At 43.7% G+C, this 14237-nt stretch overlaps 1 pseudogene; it reads right to left on the reverse strand.

Moving 5' to 3' along the window:
- Window positions 1-1362: 1362 nt before the first annotated feature.
- Window positions 1363-6684, reverse strand: LOC120713563 (annotated as a pseudogene).
- Window positions 6685-14237: the final 7553 nt, after the last annotated feature.

The following is a 14237-nucleotide window of genomic DNA, read 5'->3' on the forward strand; positions in this document are numbered from 1 at the left end:
AATTATAAGGTCATGGAGGATAAGAATAATGCATATTAAAATAGAACTCCCATGGTACATGTAGAGGTGCTCCATAAGATGAAAACAGCATTGATATGTGAGGATTGCTCCATTGCCGATTCTGTTAACGGAATTTCTGTTTTGAAGCAAATTTTGGGTGCTTGAAATTTTTTGACCGACTAGCATCATTGACATTAATTTGCCTTTTGGTTTTAGCCAGAAACTCTCCATGAATAAGTTTCGGCTTTTCCTTTTGATGCTTTTTACGGCCTTTGGCTTCAACTGTTTTCCAAACACCAATCTCGAATTTTTTGGGTTTAACCATCTTAGGTTTTGAATTATTTGGCGAAACCCTAGAAGAGGCGGTTTGTCCGGTTGGAGAACCGGTCAAACTGGTTGTGGTGCAACCGATGCCTTTGCTTTTGTTTTGTTGCCCCCGAGCATAGAAGTACTAGAATTAATTTCTGTGTACTTGCAAGGGGAATTTGGTTCTACAATTTCGGCTTGAGACGGCCGAATTGTATCTTGACCAACAACATCACAAATAGGCAAATCTTTGCAAGGATTATTAGTCAGCTTTTCAATAACCGATGTTTGAACAACAGGAGCTTGAATTGAACTATTTTCTTTATCAATAAAATCTTTAACAATACCGGATACAAAATCAGATAAATTACCTGAAGATTGCATCTTCATCAATATGTCAATGGGGAATGGTATTTACCGCTCTTTTATCACTTTGACTCCCTGTTCACGTGCCGCCATATTGCTAAGGTTTGACAAATCGGCCACGATAACCTGATTTTCTTTCCCAGCGGAGTCGCCAATTTGTGTTGACACCGATTCAGGCCAACACATGAATGTGCTAGATCGCGTGACGCGAGGAGGGGCTCCTTGTAGCACCTCCTGCGTGGAGTGGTCAGACCGGTCAGAGGAACCGGTCAGACCGGTCGCTGTGCAGAACAGCGACGATCCGACGAACGCTCGCCCGGGAGGGACCCCGTCGGGGCAAACGCGCGTAGGGTTGCCCTAGGCTCGGCAGGCCAGCTAGGGCGTCCTCAAACGCCATGGAGACGAGAGAAGAACAGCATATTGAGATTGGAAAAGAAAAAGGTAAAAAAGATAAGTGTTTTGTGTTTGATCGATTGGATACCCTAATCGGCCGTGACCCTTTATATTTATAGGGTGGGGTGGACTTATCTCGCAAGAAATCCTATTACAAGATCTAAATCTATTAAAATCCCTAGTTGTACTCGAATTCCACTTGGACCGGTCAGACCGGTCCACCCTACCGGTCAGACCGGTGGGCTGCTGCCGGACCGACTACAGCGTCTGACCGGTCAGACCACTAGGGTGTACCGGTCAGACTGGTCGGTAGTGTCGAATGCCAATTTTGGCTGTCAACACTATGCCATTCAGCTCCAGCACCATCAGACTCGGGAATGCTTCTGGATGGAAAGTGAAATGGAGGTCTTCACCCTGGAACGACTCTGACCACAGACATAAGCTGACCAGGTTCGGTAGCTTCCCTAGAACTTGGAGTGCAGTTTGGTGCTCCAGTATCCTAGAGCTCCTTAGTCTCAACTTCACAAGATTCTGCAGTTCCCCGACCCATCCTGGCAATTCGACCAGATTGCCGTACAGCCTCAGGCTCTGGAGATTTTTTGGAGCGGCGGTCAAGCCATCCAAACAGCCACGCAAACCTGGTATCCCATTTGACTGTACTAGCAACGATTCCAGGCAGTTGAGATTGGCAACAACAGAACAGAACAGAACTCCTGGCCATTTACCTTGTTGATGCCAGTCACAGCTAACTTCCGTAACTGGGCAAGCATTTTTAAGTCCCCTAGGATTGCCTTGTTGACAGCAATATTTACAAAACCCAATGTACGCAGGTATTTTAGTTTCCTGATCCCTCTTGGCATGTGAGTTGAAAGCTGCATGCTCATCAATGCAGGGAACACAGCGCACCAAAAAGACGTGCAGACACCAGACATCACGCCTATTAAAGTTCTCATCCAAAATTTGAGGCGCGCAACATACCACACAAAATCCCAGCAACATCAGAAAATGAAAGCATGACCAGTTCCGTGATACTTTTGGTAGAATTTCAAACATTTGTTCTTGCATATCATTATCAGAATTTCCAGGTCCTGTAACACGAAGATATTGTAGCTTCCTAAGTTTGGTGATGGTCTTCGGAAGTTTCCATATCTTTGTACTGGCAAGATCTAACGCCTGGAGTTGAGTCAGATTACCTATCGAATCTGGCAGGTGAAAAATAGTATTACATCGTCTTAGAGAAAGGTATCTAAGGTGACGAAGCCTCCCAATATGCTCAAGGTGATGATCAACTAGACCTGATGATGTGCCTTCCAAGTCCAGCACACGCAAGAACCTCATCTTCTTAGAAATGAAAAATGACCTCCATTTCCCAAACACTGTTAACGAGCGTATGCGGGAAAGATCCACTGCGCTCTCAAACTCACTCTTATCTCCCTCCCAGTTGGTGCTTATGACAAGGTGACGAACTATGCCCGAGGTGTTTGAGCTGCAACCTTCCTCCATTCTAAAAACAAGATTTTCTTCTATTGACTTTGAGATGCCAATCTCACGCATGAGATCATGGACTTGGCCAGAGTCGATTCCTTTTAGACTATTAACTGATAGTTGAGATGGTAGGATCATGCTCCCCTCTATTAGTTCCATGAAGTACATGTCAGCTACCTCTTCTGGGGACTTATCTCGAATCTCCCTAGAGTAACCTTCTGCACTCCATCGTCATATCAAACGTCTTCGACTAACCTTATGATCTTCAGGAAAGATGGACATATACAGGAAACAAGACTTCAGATGATAGGGTAGACCATCGTAACTTTTACCAAGAATTGTTTTTATGGCTTCAAGCTCCGGGTTCATTTCCAATTCAGCACTAATATGCTCGTTCAATTTCCTCCACTCTATTGCTACTTTTGGTTGGTTTGCCAAGAATCCACCAATAGTGACAATTGCGAGGGGAAGTCCATTGCACTTCTTCAAGATCATTTTTGCTTCTTCGTTTAATTCAGGATGCTTATCCAAATCTTTCGCCTCCTTAAATACCTAAAAAATCAGTAGAGTTTAAGTTCTTTGGATTTGAAAGCACTTATGAATGGTTTGTGTAGTTTACTTATTTATTAGAATGTCTATGGTACAATTATTATTAGTCGTCATTCGGCTATCCAAACATAAAACTTTAAGTTATGTTGTCCTTATATATACTATAATGATTAATGAAAGATCCAGACAAATGGTAGGATTATAGTGTAGTAGTACCTTTCTTGCGAAGAGGTCTTGTGCGTCCTTGTATTCAAGAACGTTGAGCTTGTATATGTTTTCTTGTTTCTGTGAACAATGTTTTGCTATACTCTCTTCCCTTGTGGTCACTAAAATGCAGCATGACCTATCCAATTTAGGGAAGCTCTGTATTATATGGTCCCATTCTGCCCTAGATGACACATCATCAAGAACAATCAAGCACTTGTTCCCCTCAAGGAGCCTAGCCAACTCTTTAATTAGTGCTTCGTCTCCCATCATTGCTACAGTGTTTCTTGTGCTGTGCCCAAAATCCATTGCTCCCTTCTTCTTTTCAGAGGAAGACTGTACGCTTAGTTGTACAATTAAGCCCTTAAGGAACTCCTTGAGAATAAAAGGGCGCATCACCGTGATACAAGCTCGCTTCTCAAACATGCCAATGACCTTCTGGCTTTCATAAACATCTTTGACTAGAGTAGTTTTCCAAACACCACCCATACCCCACACTGAGATCACTAAAAGATCTTGAGTAGATTGGTTAGACTGGTTGCAAATAAGTTCGACCATCTTAGACTTTTCTTCCTCTCGACCGATAAGTTGGCATTCCTCAAAAGCACTGGCCATAGTTTTATGGCGAGTAAGGCTCCTTGTTTCCACCTTGCTCTGATCGCCTCCTTTATGCTGATTTCCTAGTATCTCATCTGTAGTTGTTGTAGTTGTATTTGAGCTAGACACTAGCATCGATAACTTTTCTTGACCCTGAGAACCCTATACATAAGTATACAATTAGTGACACAATTTTAATCTCGATCTTAAATAATGTTTTCTCAAGAAAAGAAGCAATCTTTGTCAGAAAATTATAATTCACTACAGACATATGTTGCAGCTTGAGTATGAAAACAAACTTGATTACTTAGGTAAGAACGAGAAAATAATAGATACATTGGAGTCTGGTATCTAGCCAAATTATGAAAAAGGTGTTTAAACAAGAATTATTACAAGTTATTGTATATCTTTCTTCAACATTTCATCTTTATTTTTTATATTATTATCAATTGAAGATACTTCTAAAGCCTCTAGAACCTACATGTATCGAATGAACAGATAAGTAAATATAAACATACAATAATATTTTACATGGGAGATGTTACAATACTCTGATTACCTCATAAGAGGTAAGATATCAAACAAATCTAAGCCACTGAAGTTCAGGATATAAATGAGTTAACAAAATAAATATAAAATGAACTTATAAAAGGAAAAGATAACTGGCTATCACCACACGAACCGCTAGCTCGGCATTGCTCCTGTGCTTCCCCAAAGCCCTCAAAGTCAATATGTGAAACTTGCTGCAAGGAAGACCGGTGATGCAAAAGGCACACGTTGCAGTCGCAGATGTTTTTTATGTTTAATTTGTTTCATACCAATAGAAAGGAAAAGCTTTTATGTGCGTATATGTAGACCTAATCAATTATCGGGTCAGGTCAGGTTTGGATCGGATAAAAAAATAATATTTTTTCTTTAGCCTGAACCCGATCCGACCTGACTACTAGAGTGGACTTTTTGGCCCGAGGCTGACCACATATGGTCAGGTGGGGTTAGATTCGTGTCGGGTAAAATCTAATTTTTTATGTATAATTTTTTGATCTAGTCGGATTTCGGTAAAAAATGTCCCATACCCGGTCCGATTTTTGTTGCGGGTCAAAAATTTCAACCCAAGCCCGACCCATGTATTGGTTGGATCCGGTTTTTGCCAGACGGGTCACGTCAGGTTCCTTGGTTCAGACGGTCTATGATCAGGCATACGTATAGGCACATATGGATCACATTATGCACACACAAGTTTGTTAGGAGATCTATCATGTTAAGAAAAATCAGTCAGGGATCACGTTTTTGACTAGGGATCCATCATGCAATGGCTAATTGCAAGATATTTTCCTAATTTTTCTATTTCTAAAAATAAAAAGTTACATAAATATATATTTCTCCTATTGCTTCCTAGAAGGCAATATTTGATAACAGCCATCTAGATCTTTGTAAATGGATGGTACACATTCACTTTGAAGTACCGTAAAATGTCCTCTACAATTAGTCGTGAAAATGCATGGGCGATGGTGTACTCCTTAGTAACTAATTAATGTGAATCAATACATTCTTTCATGTGCCTAGAAAGATGTGGCCTAAAATATAACAGATCCAGCAAGCTGAGATCGTAATAGTGAAAGAATAAAAAGAGTTACCACTAATTAGACGATTTCTGAAGGAAGAATAGTACCTTCTCGTAGAAAGCATAAATGGTCTGATCAGCGGATAACTGCTTGAGCTCCAATGCTTGGCTTTCTTGCCCTGCACACAAGCTTGCAACTTCAACTCGAGGACTGCAAACTATGATTCGGCTCCCATTCTTGTGGTTCGGGAGACTTGCTTTAATCCCATTCCAGTCTTCAAAGGTGGTCAGGTCACTAAGCACAATCAGGTACCAATTCTGGTTTACGTATCCAGTGAACTCCTCAGCCAACTCTTTTCCTGTCTTCTCGGTCTCCAACAGAACATCAACTCCCGCGGCTGATCGAAACTGCTTCACTAAGCTTTGGATGAAGTCATTCGCATGGAACGGATGCAAGATCCTGACCCATGCTCGGCATGAAAACTTCTTTTTGATATCTGGGTTCTCATAGGGTTCGCTGATGATGGATGCCTGCCCAAGGTCGCCACTTGTTCCCCAGATAGTTATCACCCTAAGATCCTCACCCTCCTGGTTGATCAGGTCAACGAGATCCGCTTTTGGTTTGTCACGCTTCGCAGCACGCCGTGCTTCGTCGATGCCGAATATCGCTGCAGCCGTAATGCCGGACAGCTCAGCGGAAGTTTCAGGCTTCAAGGAGCCGGTGCTCTTGATGAGCTGGTAGCGCAGGTTCCTCTGGCTCACGTCCTCAACTCTGTCTCTCAGCTCCTTCATCTGCTTGGCGATGCGGCGCCGCTCTCGCAACGTGCGAAGGCGCCACCAAGATGGCTTCTTGAGATGGATGGAGAAATCTTGGAGGATGTCCTCGGCGTCGTAGGCCACGTCACGGACTTGCTTCACCCAGGTCATGAGCACCTCGTGGTCGTCTCGCTCGCCATGCGCGGCCCTCAGGAAAGCTTGCATCATCTCGATCTCCTCCCTGATGAAAGCATGATCGCGCTGGATGCCGAGCTGCAAGGCCACCTCCTCCGCGACAGCAGATTTGGCGTAGCCGAGCGCTCCATCAAGCACGGACTTGCCCACGCTCAACGCGGTCGCCTCCATGGCCCTCCTCTCCGATGTGCTGTGTGGATGGAGCTGACGCTGCTGCTAATGCTTAGTACTCATCCAGAAGGCAGCCATGGTTTTAAAAAGAGGAGCCCAGCTGCAAGATGAAGGAATTGGCATTTTTCATGAAGGCTTGACCTACTTGATGATGAAGCTCTAAAATTAATGTAGCTGGTGAACTTTATTATATATTCAAATCCTCGTCATGAAGACCACAACGTCTTGCTACACATGTTCACATGGGGTCTGGCCTGTTGGGCCAACCATGTGATCGCTTCATGGCTCGAAAGGCCAGCTCATAGCTTGCATTTTGTTAGACTTAGCATGCAGCTTCCATTTTAATTTCCTTTGATGAATCATGCATGCGTATATTGGCAACAAGTTTGGCTGCCAATCAGCGATCTGCAGGATAATATAATATTGTTTATACGGAATATGGCTAAGACCGAATTATTAGAGAAGTACATGCAAGCAATGCAAGTTGTAATAGAGAACCATATTTCGCTGGCAGTCATAATGACTTGTACTGTCATTTTGCTCGACTTAGCAGCTTGCCTTCTCCCTGGACCAATCATGCATGCATCTATTGTCGACAAGTTTGGCTGCCAATCGGTGATCTGCAGGATAATATTGTTTATACGGAATACGACTAAGACCGCATTAGAGAAATACATGCAAATTGAAATAGAGAAGCAAATTTAGCTGGCAGTCATAATGGCATGTCATGTGTTTCCTCTATGGCTTTAACAAGGCTGCAGAGGATTTTTTTTTTTATTTGCATAGCGGTAGCATATTGCAGGTTATTACGAACTGACTTTTTTTAAGCATGTGAGTCAACGCGTGAAGAAGCCACCTCCTGGCCTCGAGAAATCTGGAAATGAAATGTGTGATCAAACAAAATAGCAGTGTTGATGTCGACAGCATGTGAGCTCCACAAATTCTTCCATGGGGTGATGTTTTTCTTCAGATCTGGAATTATGGAATTCCAAGTTAGTAAAGCTACCTTCAAAGTTGAACCTGTACTCCTTATTTTTTTAGATTAAGGAAAAGTTTCGGCCTTGAACATTCAGAATGAATTTCTACAGCCTAGGTCTTACAAAACCAGCATTTAAGCTGTCAACACACAATTAACAGCGACAAGAGTGCTGACCCCCAACGCAGCACACGCTGCCATAAGGTTCAACTTTTGCACCAGACAAGACCGACACACACAAAAAAGAGAAGGAACCGGAAACTAAAGCACACTAGGAGCTTCAATCATGCTCCTGAAGTTCCAACCATGCTTGCTGTAAAATGCCATGAGAGGCACTCTCCAAACAACAGTCCCTCTTCTTCAATGATAGCTTCTATTCCTCTTTAGACATTTGTGACCAACACCTCGCCCTATATGTCCCTCTGAAAATTACCTGCAAATAAGAGTTAGGAATGGTCTTATGGAATACCACATCATTTCTACTCAACCAAATCGCCCAACATAGAGCCGATGCCCCCACAAGAATCTGTTTTTGAAGCTTTTTGAAAAAAAATTCCAAGCCAAGAACCCAACAAAAATGACATACTTGTGGGTGGTTGAATACCAAACACAACGTAACCGCATTCCAAACGAACCTAGCCACATGATAATCAAAGAATAAATGTTGTATAGTCTCATTAGAGCTACAAAAGCAACATTTAGTATCACCTTTCCAATTTCGTTTTGCAAGATTGTCTTTTGTTAGAATGATCCCTTTTTCTAAATACCACAAAATTTTTTATCTTGAGCGGTATCTTTAGGTCCCAAGCTACACATATATCAGGTAAGTGGCCAATTTTCATCAAATCCGAGTACATAGACTTCACCGTGAAAGAAGCATACTTTGTCAAACACCAATTGAAGATATCATCTTAGTCTCGTAACTCCACACTCATTAACTTTGTAACCAGCTCTAACCACAACCTCAACCTATCTCCCACTAGTACTCACCTAAAAGAAATATTTAGTGGCCTAGTGCTTGGCACATGAGCTACTGTTTGATTCTTTCTCCCAGCGATACGGTATAGGGATGGGTAACCTGTGCTCCTTATGCAACCCCTATCTTATTCTCCTTGAAAGTAAAAATGGAGTGTGAAATGGAGCCGCCTGCGTGTTGATGGCATTGGGACCTGAGCGAATCGTGCCAGTTCAGGTTCATCACCTGACTGAGGGACCGAAAAGGCGACCAGAGGGGGGGTGAATGGGAGCCGATTAAAAATAATTGCAATTGAAAGCTCGGCCAATGACCCCAAGTTCGCACCCAACCCTCGAGTCCTAGATGAGGTGCAGCGTAGCTGTTGACGCTCCTTAGAGCGCCAATTTACGTACCGCAAGCGCACGGATCGTGTAGCTTTTCCCTTAGAGTATTCCCCGAAGGTTTATCAATCCACGGAACAAGTGTATTACTATGCTTAACTAAGCACTAATGATGTTGGTAAAAGATCTATATTGAGTGATTGAGTGTGAAATAGATCTAATCTAACCAATCTAATCCAATCTAGACTAGTGAGCAATGGTATGTGTGTGCACAAGATATGAAGAGCATTTGTCCATAGGTTCTAGGATCACTAGAGATGTAATCGCCAAGCAACGAAGAACGGATCTAATCTACCAAAGGTGTGTTCCAAGATCAAAACCTTTCCCTCCCGCATACTGTCACTACACGAGGATAATCGGTAACAAATCAACAAGAACACGATAGTTGATGTAATCTAAGTAAACCATGCAAGAGCAAAGCAAACCCAAAGCCAAGTCGCGAACTATTAGGCATCAAAGCATCATCAACAAGAATCGTGATAGATCAATCTCATAAAGGATTCGGCAATTACAACTCAAGATCTCCTTACAACCCCATGAACAAACGAGGACTTTACCCCATGAAGCTAAGCGAAGCGTAGTCGATCATGGTGACGAAATCTCCGGCAAGGGATGGATCCCTTGCTGTCCGCCAACTTGTAGCGGCGCCGAGGGATGATGAGGCCTCCGGTGTCGCATTTCTCTTGTGTCTAACTCGAATGGATCTCTGAAACTCGTCTCTGGATGCTCTCTGGATGATCCCTCTTTGACGGCGGCTTCGGGGTATTTATAGGCAGATATTTCTTCAAACAAAGGTCGCGAACTTTCAAGTAAAAAAAGACCAAAATTCAATCTACGAGTCGTCACACCTCCCCCCCCCCCATGCTTAGATTATGCGGCGTCCTCGTCGCAATGATATAAAAGACGGGTGTGACGCTCGTCGGTGTTCTCAACGGCACCTAGGGCAATTGCATCTAGGTCGCCCTCCTCCTTGCTTTTGTAGATCTCTGACCATCCCAAATAACTTCCTTATGTTGCGGACAAGGAAGTTGTAGTCTCTCTCAACCAAGCTCTCGATGTCGTCCATCCTTCGATCCATTGCCACGAGTTGATCGTGACACCTATCGATGGTGGCGCGGAGATCCGCGATTTCATTGCGGCACGTGAAACAGCACCCGGAGTGATGCCCGCTGCGGTTGGGGCTGTCGTCCTCGAGCTCGTCGTCGTCCTTCTTCTTCTTCTTGTCGCTGTCACCTCCGGAGGGGTCGTCTTCCTCCCTTCTCTCCTCTTCGGCCCACCCCGGCCAATCATCATCGTAGTCACGACCGGTGGCGCCCCATGAACTAGGGCTCATGATGCTCTCCCAATCGCTGTCCCCCGCATAATCCTTTGGCTCTGGGGTGTGCTCGATGTAGTTCTTTCTTTTAACTCCGAGGAGGCGCAAAGAACGCCTAGGCGCGGGTGGCTTTTTGTCTTGTCGCTTCTCGCCTTCGTCTTCGTCGCTGCTGATGACGACGACCACCCTTTTGGCTTGAGCTAGCTTCTCATTGCACCATTGAAGGCCCTTCCCTCCGACGCTCATCCTTGCTTGAGTATTGAATTTCTTTGGAGGGGCCTTCGCTTCGCATCGTTTTGCTTCGACAAGGAGGGGCTGCGCACCGGTTGCCGAGATGGGGCTAGGCGTCCTTGGCGTGGGGGTGTCGGGCGTCATGCCCCTCTCATTGATCTCCATTACTTCAATCATAGCTCTTGCGCTCGCTGGACCGGCCATTGTCGACGTCTCTCATGAGGTGGTGGTGTAGATTGAAAAGTATGAGAGAATAGATCTAACCCACGCCTCTATTTAAGTCCCGAAAAGACTTGGATGAAAAGTCCAATATCTCTTCGGTTTTGGCATGCGAAATCTATAAGGCACAGGTTTGAAATTTCCTTATCGCGTGCCTACCAAAAATCGAGACTGATTCGCACACGAGGAGGCTCAGGCCAGCCGGCCGGCCTAGGGGTGTTGGGCCGGCCGGCCCAGGGGGTTTTTCAGCCCCCTAGACTCCAACTTTTTCCGAGGTGCTCACCAATAAATTATGAGTCTATGTTTTACTCGAAGTTCGTCCAAAATAAAAATAAAACTACGAAACTAAAATCTAAAAGAGAGTATGTACAAACTTACCTTGCTTAACATCATTAGGCTTGACGTTCCGGTTCCTCCTCCATGGTGTATATGTCGATGTAATGAAGGGGCACGACGTCGGGCTCCAAGAATACCTTTAGTCGCTGTCCGTTCACCACATATTGGTCACCTTTCACATCCATGATTGTCATCGCTCCCGTTGGTGAAACCGAGTGTACGACGTACGGTCCATCCCATTTGCTTTGCAATTTTCCTTTGCCAAAGAGTTTGAATCTTGAATTGTAGAGTAGGACCTTGTCTCCTTCTTTGAATTCCTTATTTTGTAATCGCTTGTCGTACCATCTCTTCATCCTTTCTTTGTAAATTGATGCACTATTGTACGCTTTCAATCTTAACTCCTCCAATTCGCTTATTTGGATTCTCCTTTTAATTCCAGTGGCTTCCGCATCAAAGTTTATCTCCTTCATCGCCCAATACGCCTTATGTTCTAGCTCAACCGGCAAGTGGCATGTTTTTCCATAAACAAATTGATAAGGAGTCATACCAATCGGGGTTTTGTGTGCCGTACGATATGCCCATAGTGCATCATCTAGTCTCTTCGACCAATCTTTTCCTCCTTTTACCACGGTCTTCTTTAAGATATCCTTCAATTGTTTGTTCGAAGTTTCCGCTTGTCCGTTTGTTTGGGGGTGATAAGCCGTGGACACTCTATGTTCAATTCCCAATTTTTTCAAGCATTTACCAAAGTCTTTGCCATGAAGTGTGTTCCTCCGTCGCTTATCAAGATTCTCGGGACGCCATATCGAGGGAAGATTACCGATTTAATCATGTGCATGGACTCCTCCGTTGATGCCTTCCGACATGGCATAGCTTCAACCCACTTTGAAACATAGTCCACCATCACCAATATATTTTCATACCCATGTGAGTTCACAAATGGTCCCATGAAATCAATTCCCCAGACATCAAATAGATCTATTTGCAAGTTATAGTTCAACGGCATGGCATTCCTTTGCGAGATATTCCCCGTCCTTTGGCATTCCGGACAAGTCGAAACAAATATTTTCGCGTCTTCATGCATCTCGGGCCAATAGAATCCACTAGCCCATACCTTAGCTTGAGTTCTAAAGTGCCCATAATGTCCTCCATACCCCCAACGAGTGACACTTCCTTAGAACTTCTTCACGTTCCTCCCTCGGTATGCATCTTCTTAGGACTCCATCTTCTCCATATCTATATAAGTATGGTGGATCCCAATAGTATTTTCTTCTTTCCGCGATCACTCTTTTCTTTGCATTCTTGTCCAAGTGATCCAAGGGCATCCCTTTTATTCCCCTTATTATTTCATTCATCCAACTATCTTTGTCGAGAATTCTATATAGGTGATCATCTCTCATTTGATCCTCGATCGGTTCTTTTCCATCATCTCCATGATTCATTCTTGATAGGTGGTCGGCCCCAACATTTTCTGCTCCTTTCTTGTCCCTTATCTCCGCATCGAATTCTTGTAGCAATAGGATCCATCGAATCAAGCGTGGTTTAGCATCTTTCTTGGACAAGAGATACTTGATTGCCGCATGGTTGGTATAAACTATCACATTTGAATTTACTATGTATGATCTGAATTTTTCGAAGGAGAATACCACGGCAAGCAGTTCTTTCTCCGTTGTTGCATAATTAAATTGGGCTTCATTGAGAGTCTTGCTTGCGTAGTAGATAGCATTTACCTTCCCCTCTTTCCTTTGTCCAAGAACGGCTCCCACGGCGTAGTCGCTTGCATCACACATGATTTCAAAAGGTAGATTCCAATTCGGAGGTTGCATGATAGGAGCACTTATGAGGGATTGCTTGAGTGTTCGAAATGCGTGAAGACAATCACTATAAAAAATGTACTCCACATCTTTTTGGAGAAGTTGTGTCAATGGCTTGGTGATTTTTGAAAAATCCTTTATGAACCTCCTATAGAATCCGGCATGACCGAGGAAGCTCCTCAAATATTTGATGTCCGTAGGTGGTGGCAATTTCTCCACGGTTTCTATTTTTGCTCTGTCCACCTCTATCCCTCTCTCGGAGATAACATGACCGATAACAATTCCTTCTTTCACCATGAAATGACACCTCTCCACATCTTTTAAGAACTTTCTCCAAATTTCCCAAGCAATTATCAAAGCTAGTACCATGCACCGAGAAATCATCCATGAATACCACCATAATCTCTTCTATGAAATCTAAAAATATAGCCACCATGCACCTTTGAAAAGAAGCGGGCGCATTGCACAATCCAAAAGGCATCCTCCGATATGCAAAAGTTTCATACGGGCAAGTAAACGTGGTCTTATGTTGATCACCCGGATGAATAGGTATTTGGAAGAATCCCGAGTATCCATCAAGGTAACAAAAGTGTTAATGCTGTGCAACCTTTCTAGCATCTCATCGATGAATGGTAGTGGAAAATGATCCTTCCTTGTTGCCTTATTCAATTTTCTATAATCAATGCACATCCTCCATCCCGTGATGGTTCTTTGCGGTATCAATTGCTCCTCATTTTTCACAACCGTGAGTCCTCCTTTCTTCGGAACGCAATGAACGTGGCTTACCCAATCACTATGTGGCACGGGGTATATTATTCCGGCATTCAACAATTTGATAACCTCCTTCTTCACCACATCACGCATAGCATGGCTCAACCTTCTTTGATGCTCTATGATTGGCTTGTATTGCTCCTCGAGTTGTATACGATGTGTGCAAAAAGCGGGCTAATACCTTTCAAGTCGTTAATCGAGTAGCCGATCTCCTTTTTGTGCTTCTTCAATAAATTCAGCAACTTCTCCGTCTCTTCCGGGCTCAATTCGTCGCTAATAATCACCGGAAAAGTCTTGCCATCTCTCAAAAATTTATATTTCAATCCCTTGGGGAGTGGCTTCATCTCAACATCGGGCGCACCATCCTCTTCTTGATCTAACTCTCCAATGTCTTCAAACTTTTCTTCCTCCAAATTCCCGTATTGCGACTTCAACTCTTCCATTGTTTCCACTAGTTCTCCATCTTGATCGTCTTGAGCGTCTCCATTCTCCAAAGCGCATTGGAGAGGATCCCTGAAAGAATCAATGGAACGAATGCTCTCTACCTCTTCGTTATCAAGAGGTAGAGGTTAAGCAAAAGACGGTTTCGAATGAAATTCGAATGTGCATTTTTCTCCATCTAGATCAAAAGTGACA

This window comes from Panicum virgatum, chromosome 6K, assembly GCF_016808335.1.
Source record: "Panicum virgatum strain AP13 chromosome 6K, P.virgatum_v5, whole genome shotgun sequence".
NCBI classification, from domain to species: domain Eukaryota; kingdom Viridiplantae; phylum Streptophyta; class Magnoliopsida; order Poales; family Poaceae; genus Panicum; species Panicum virgatum.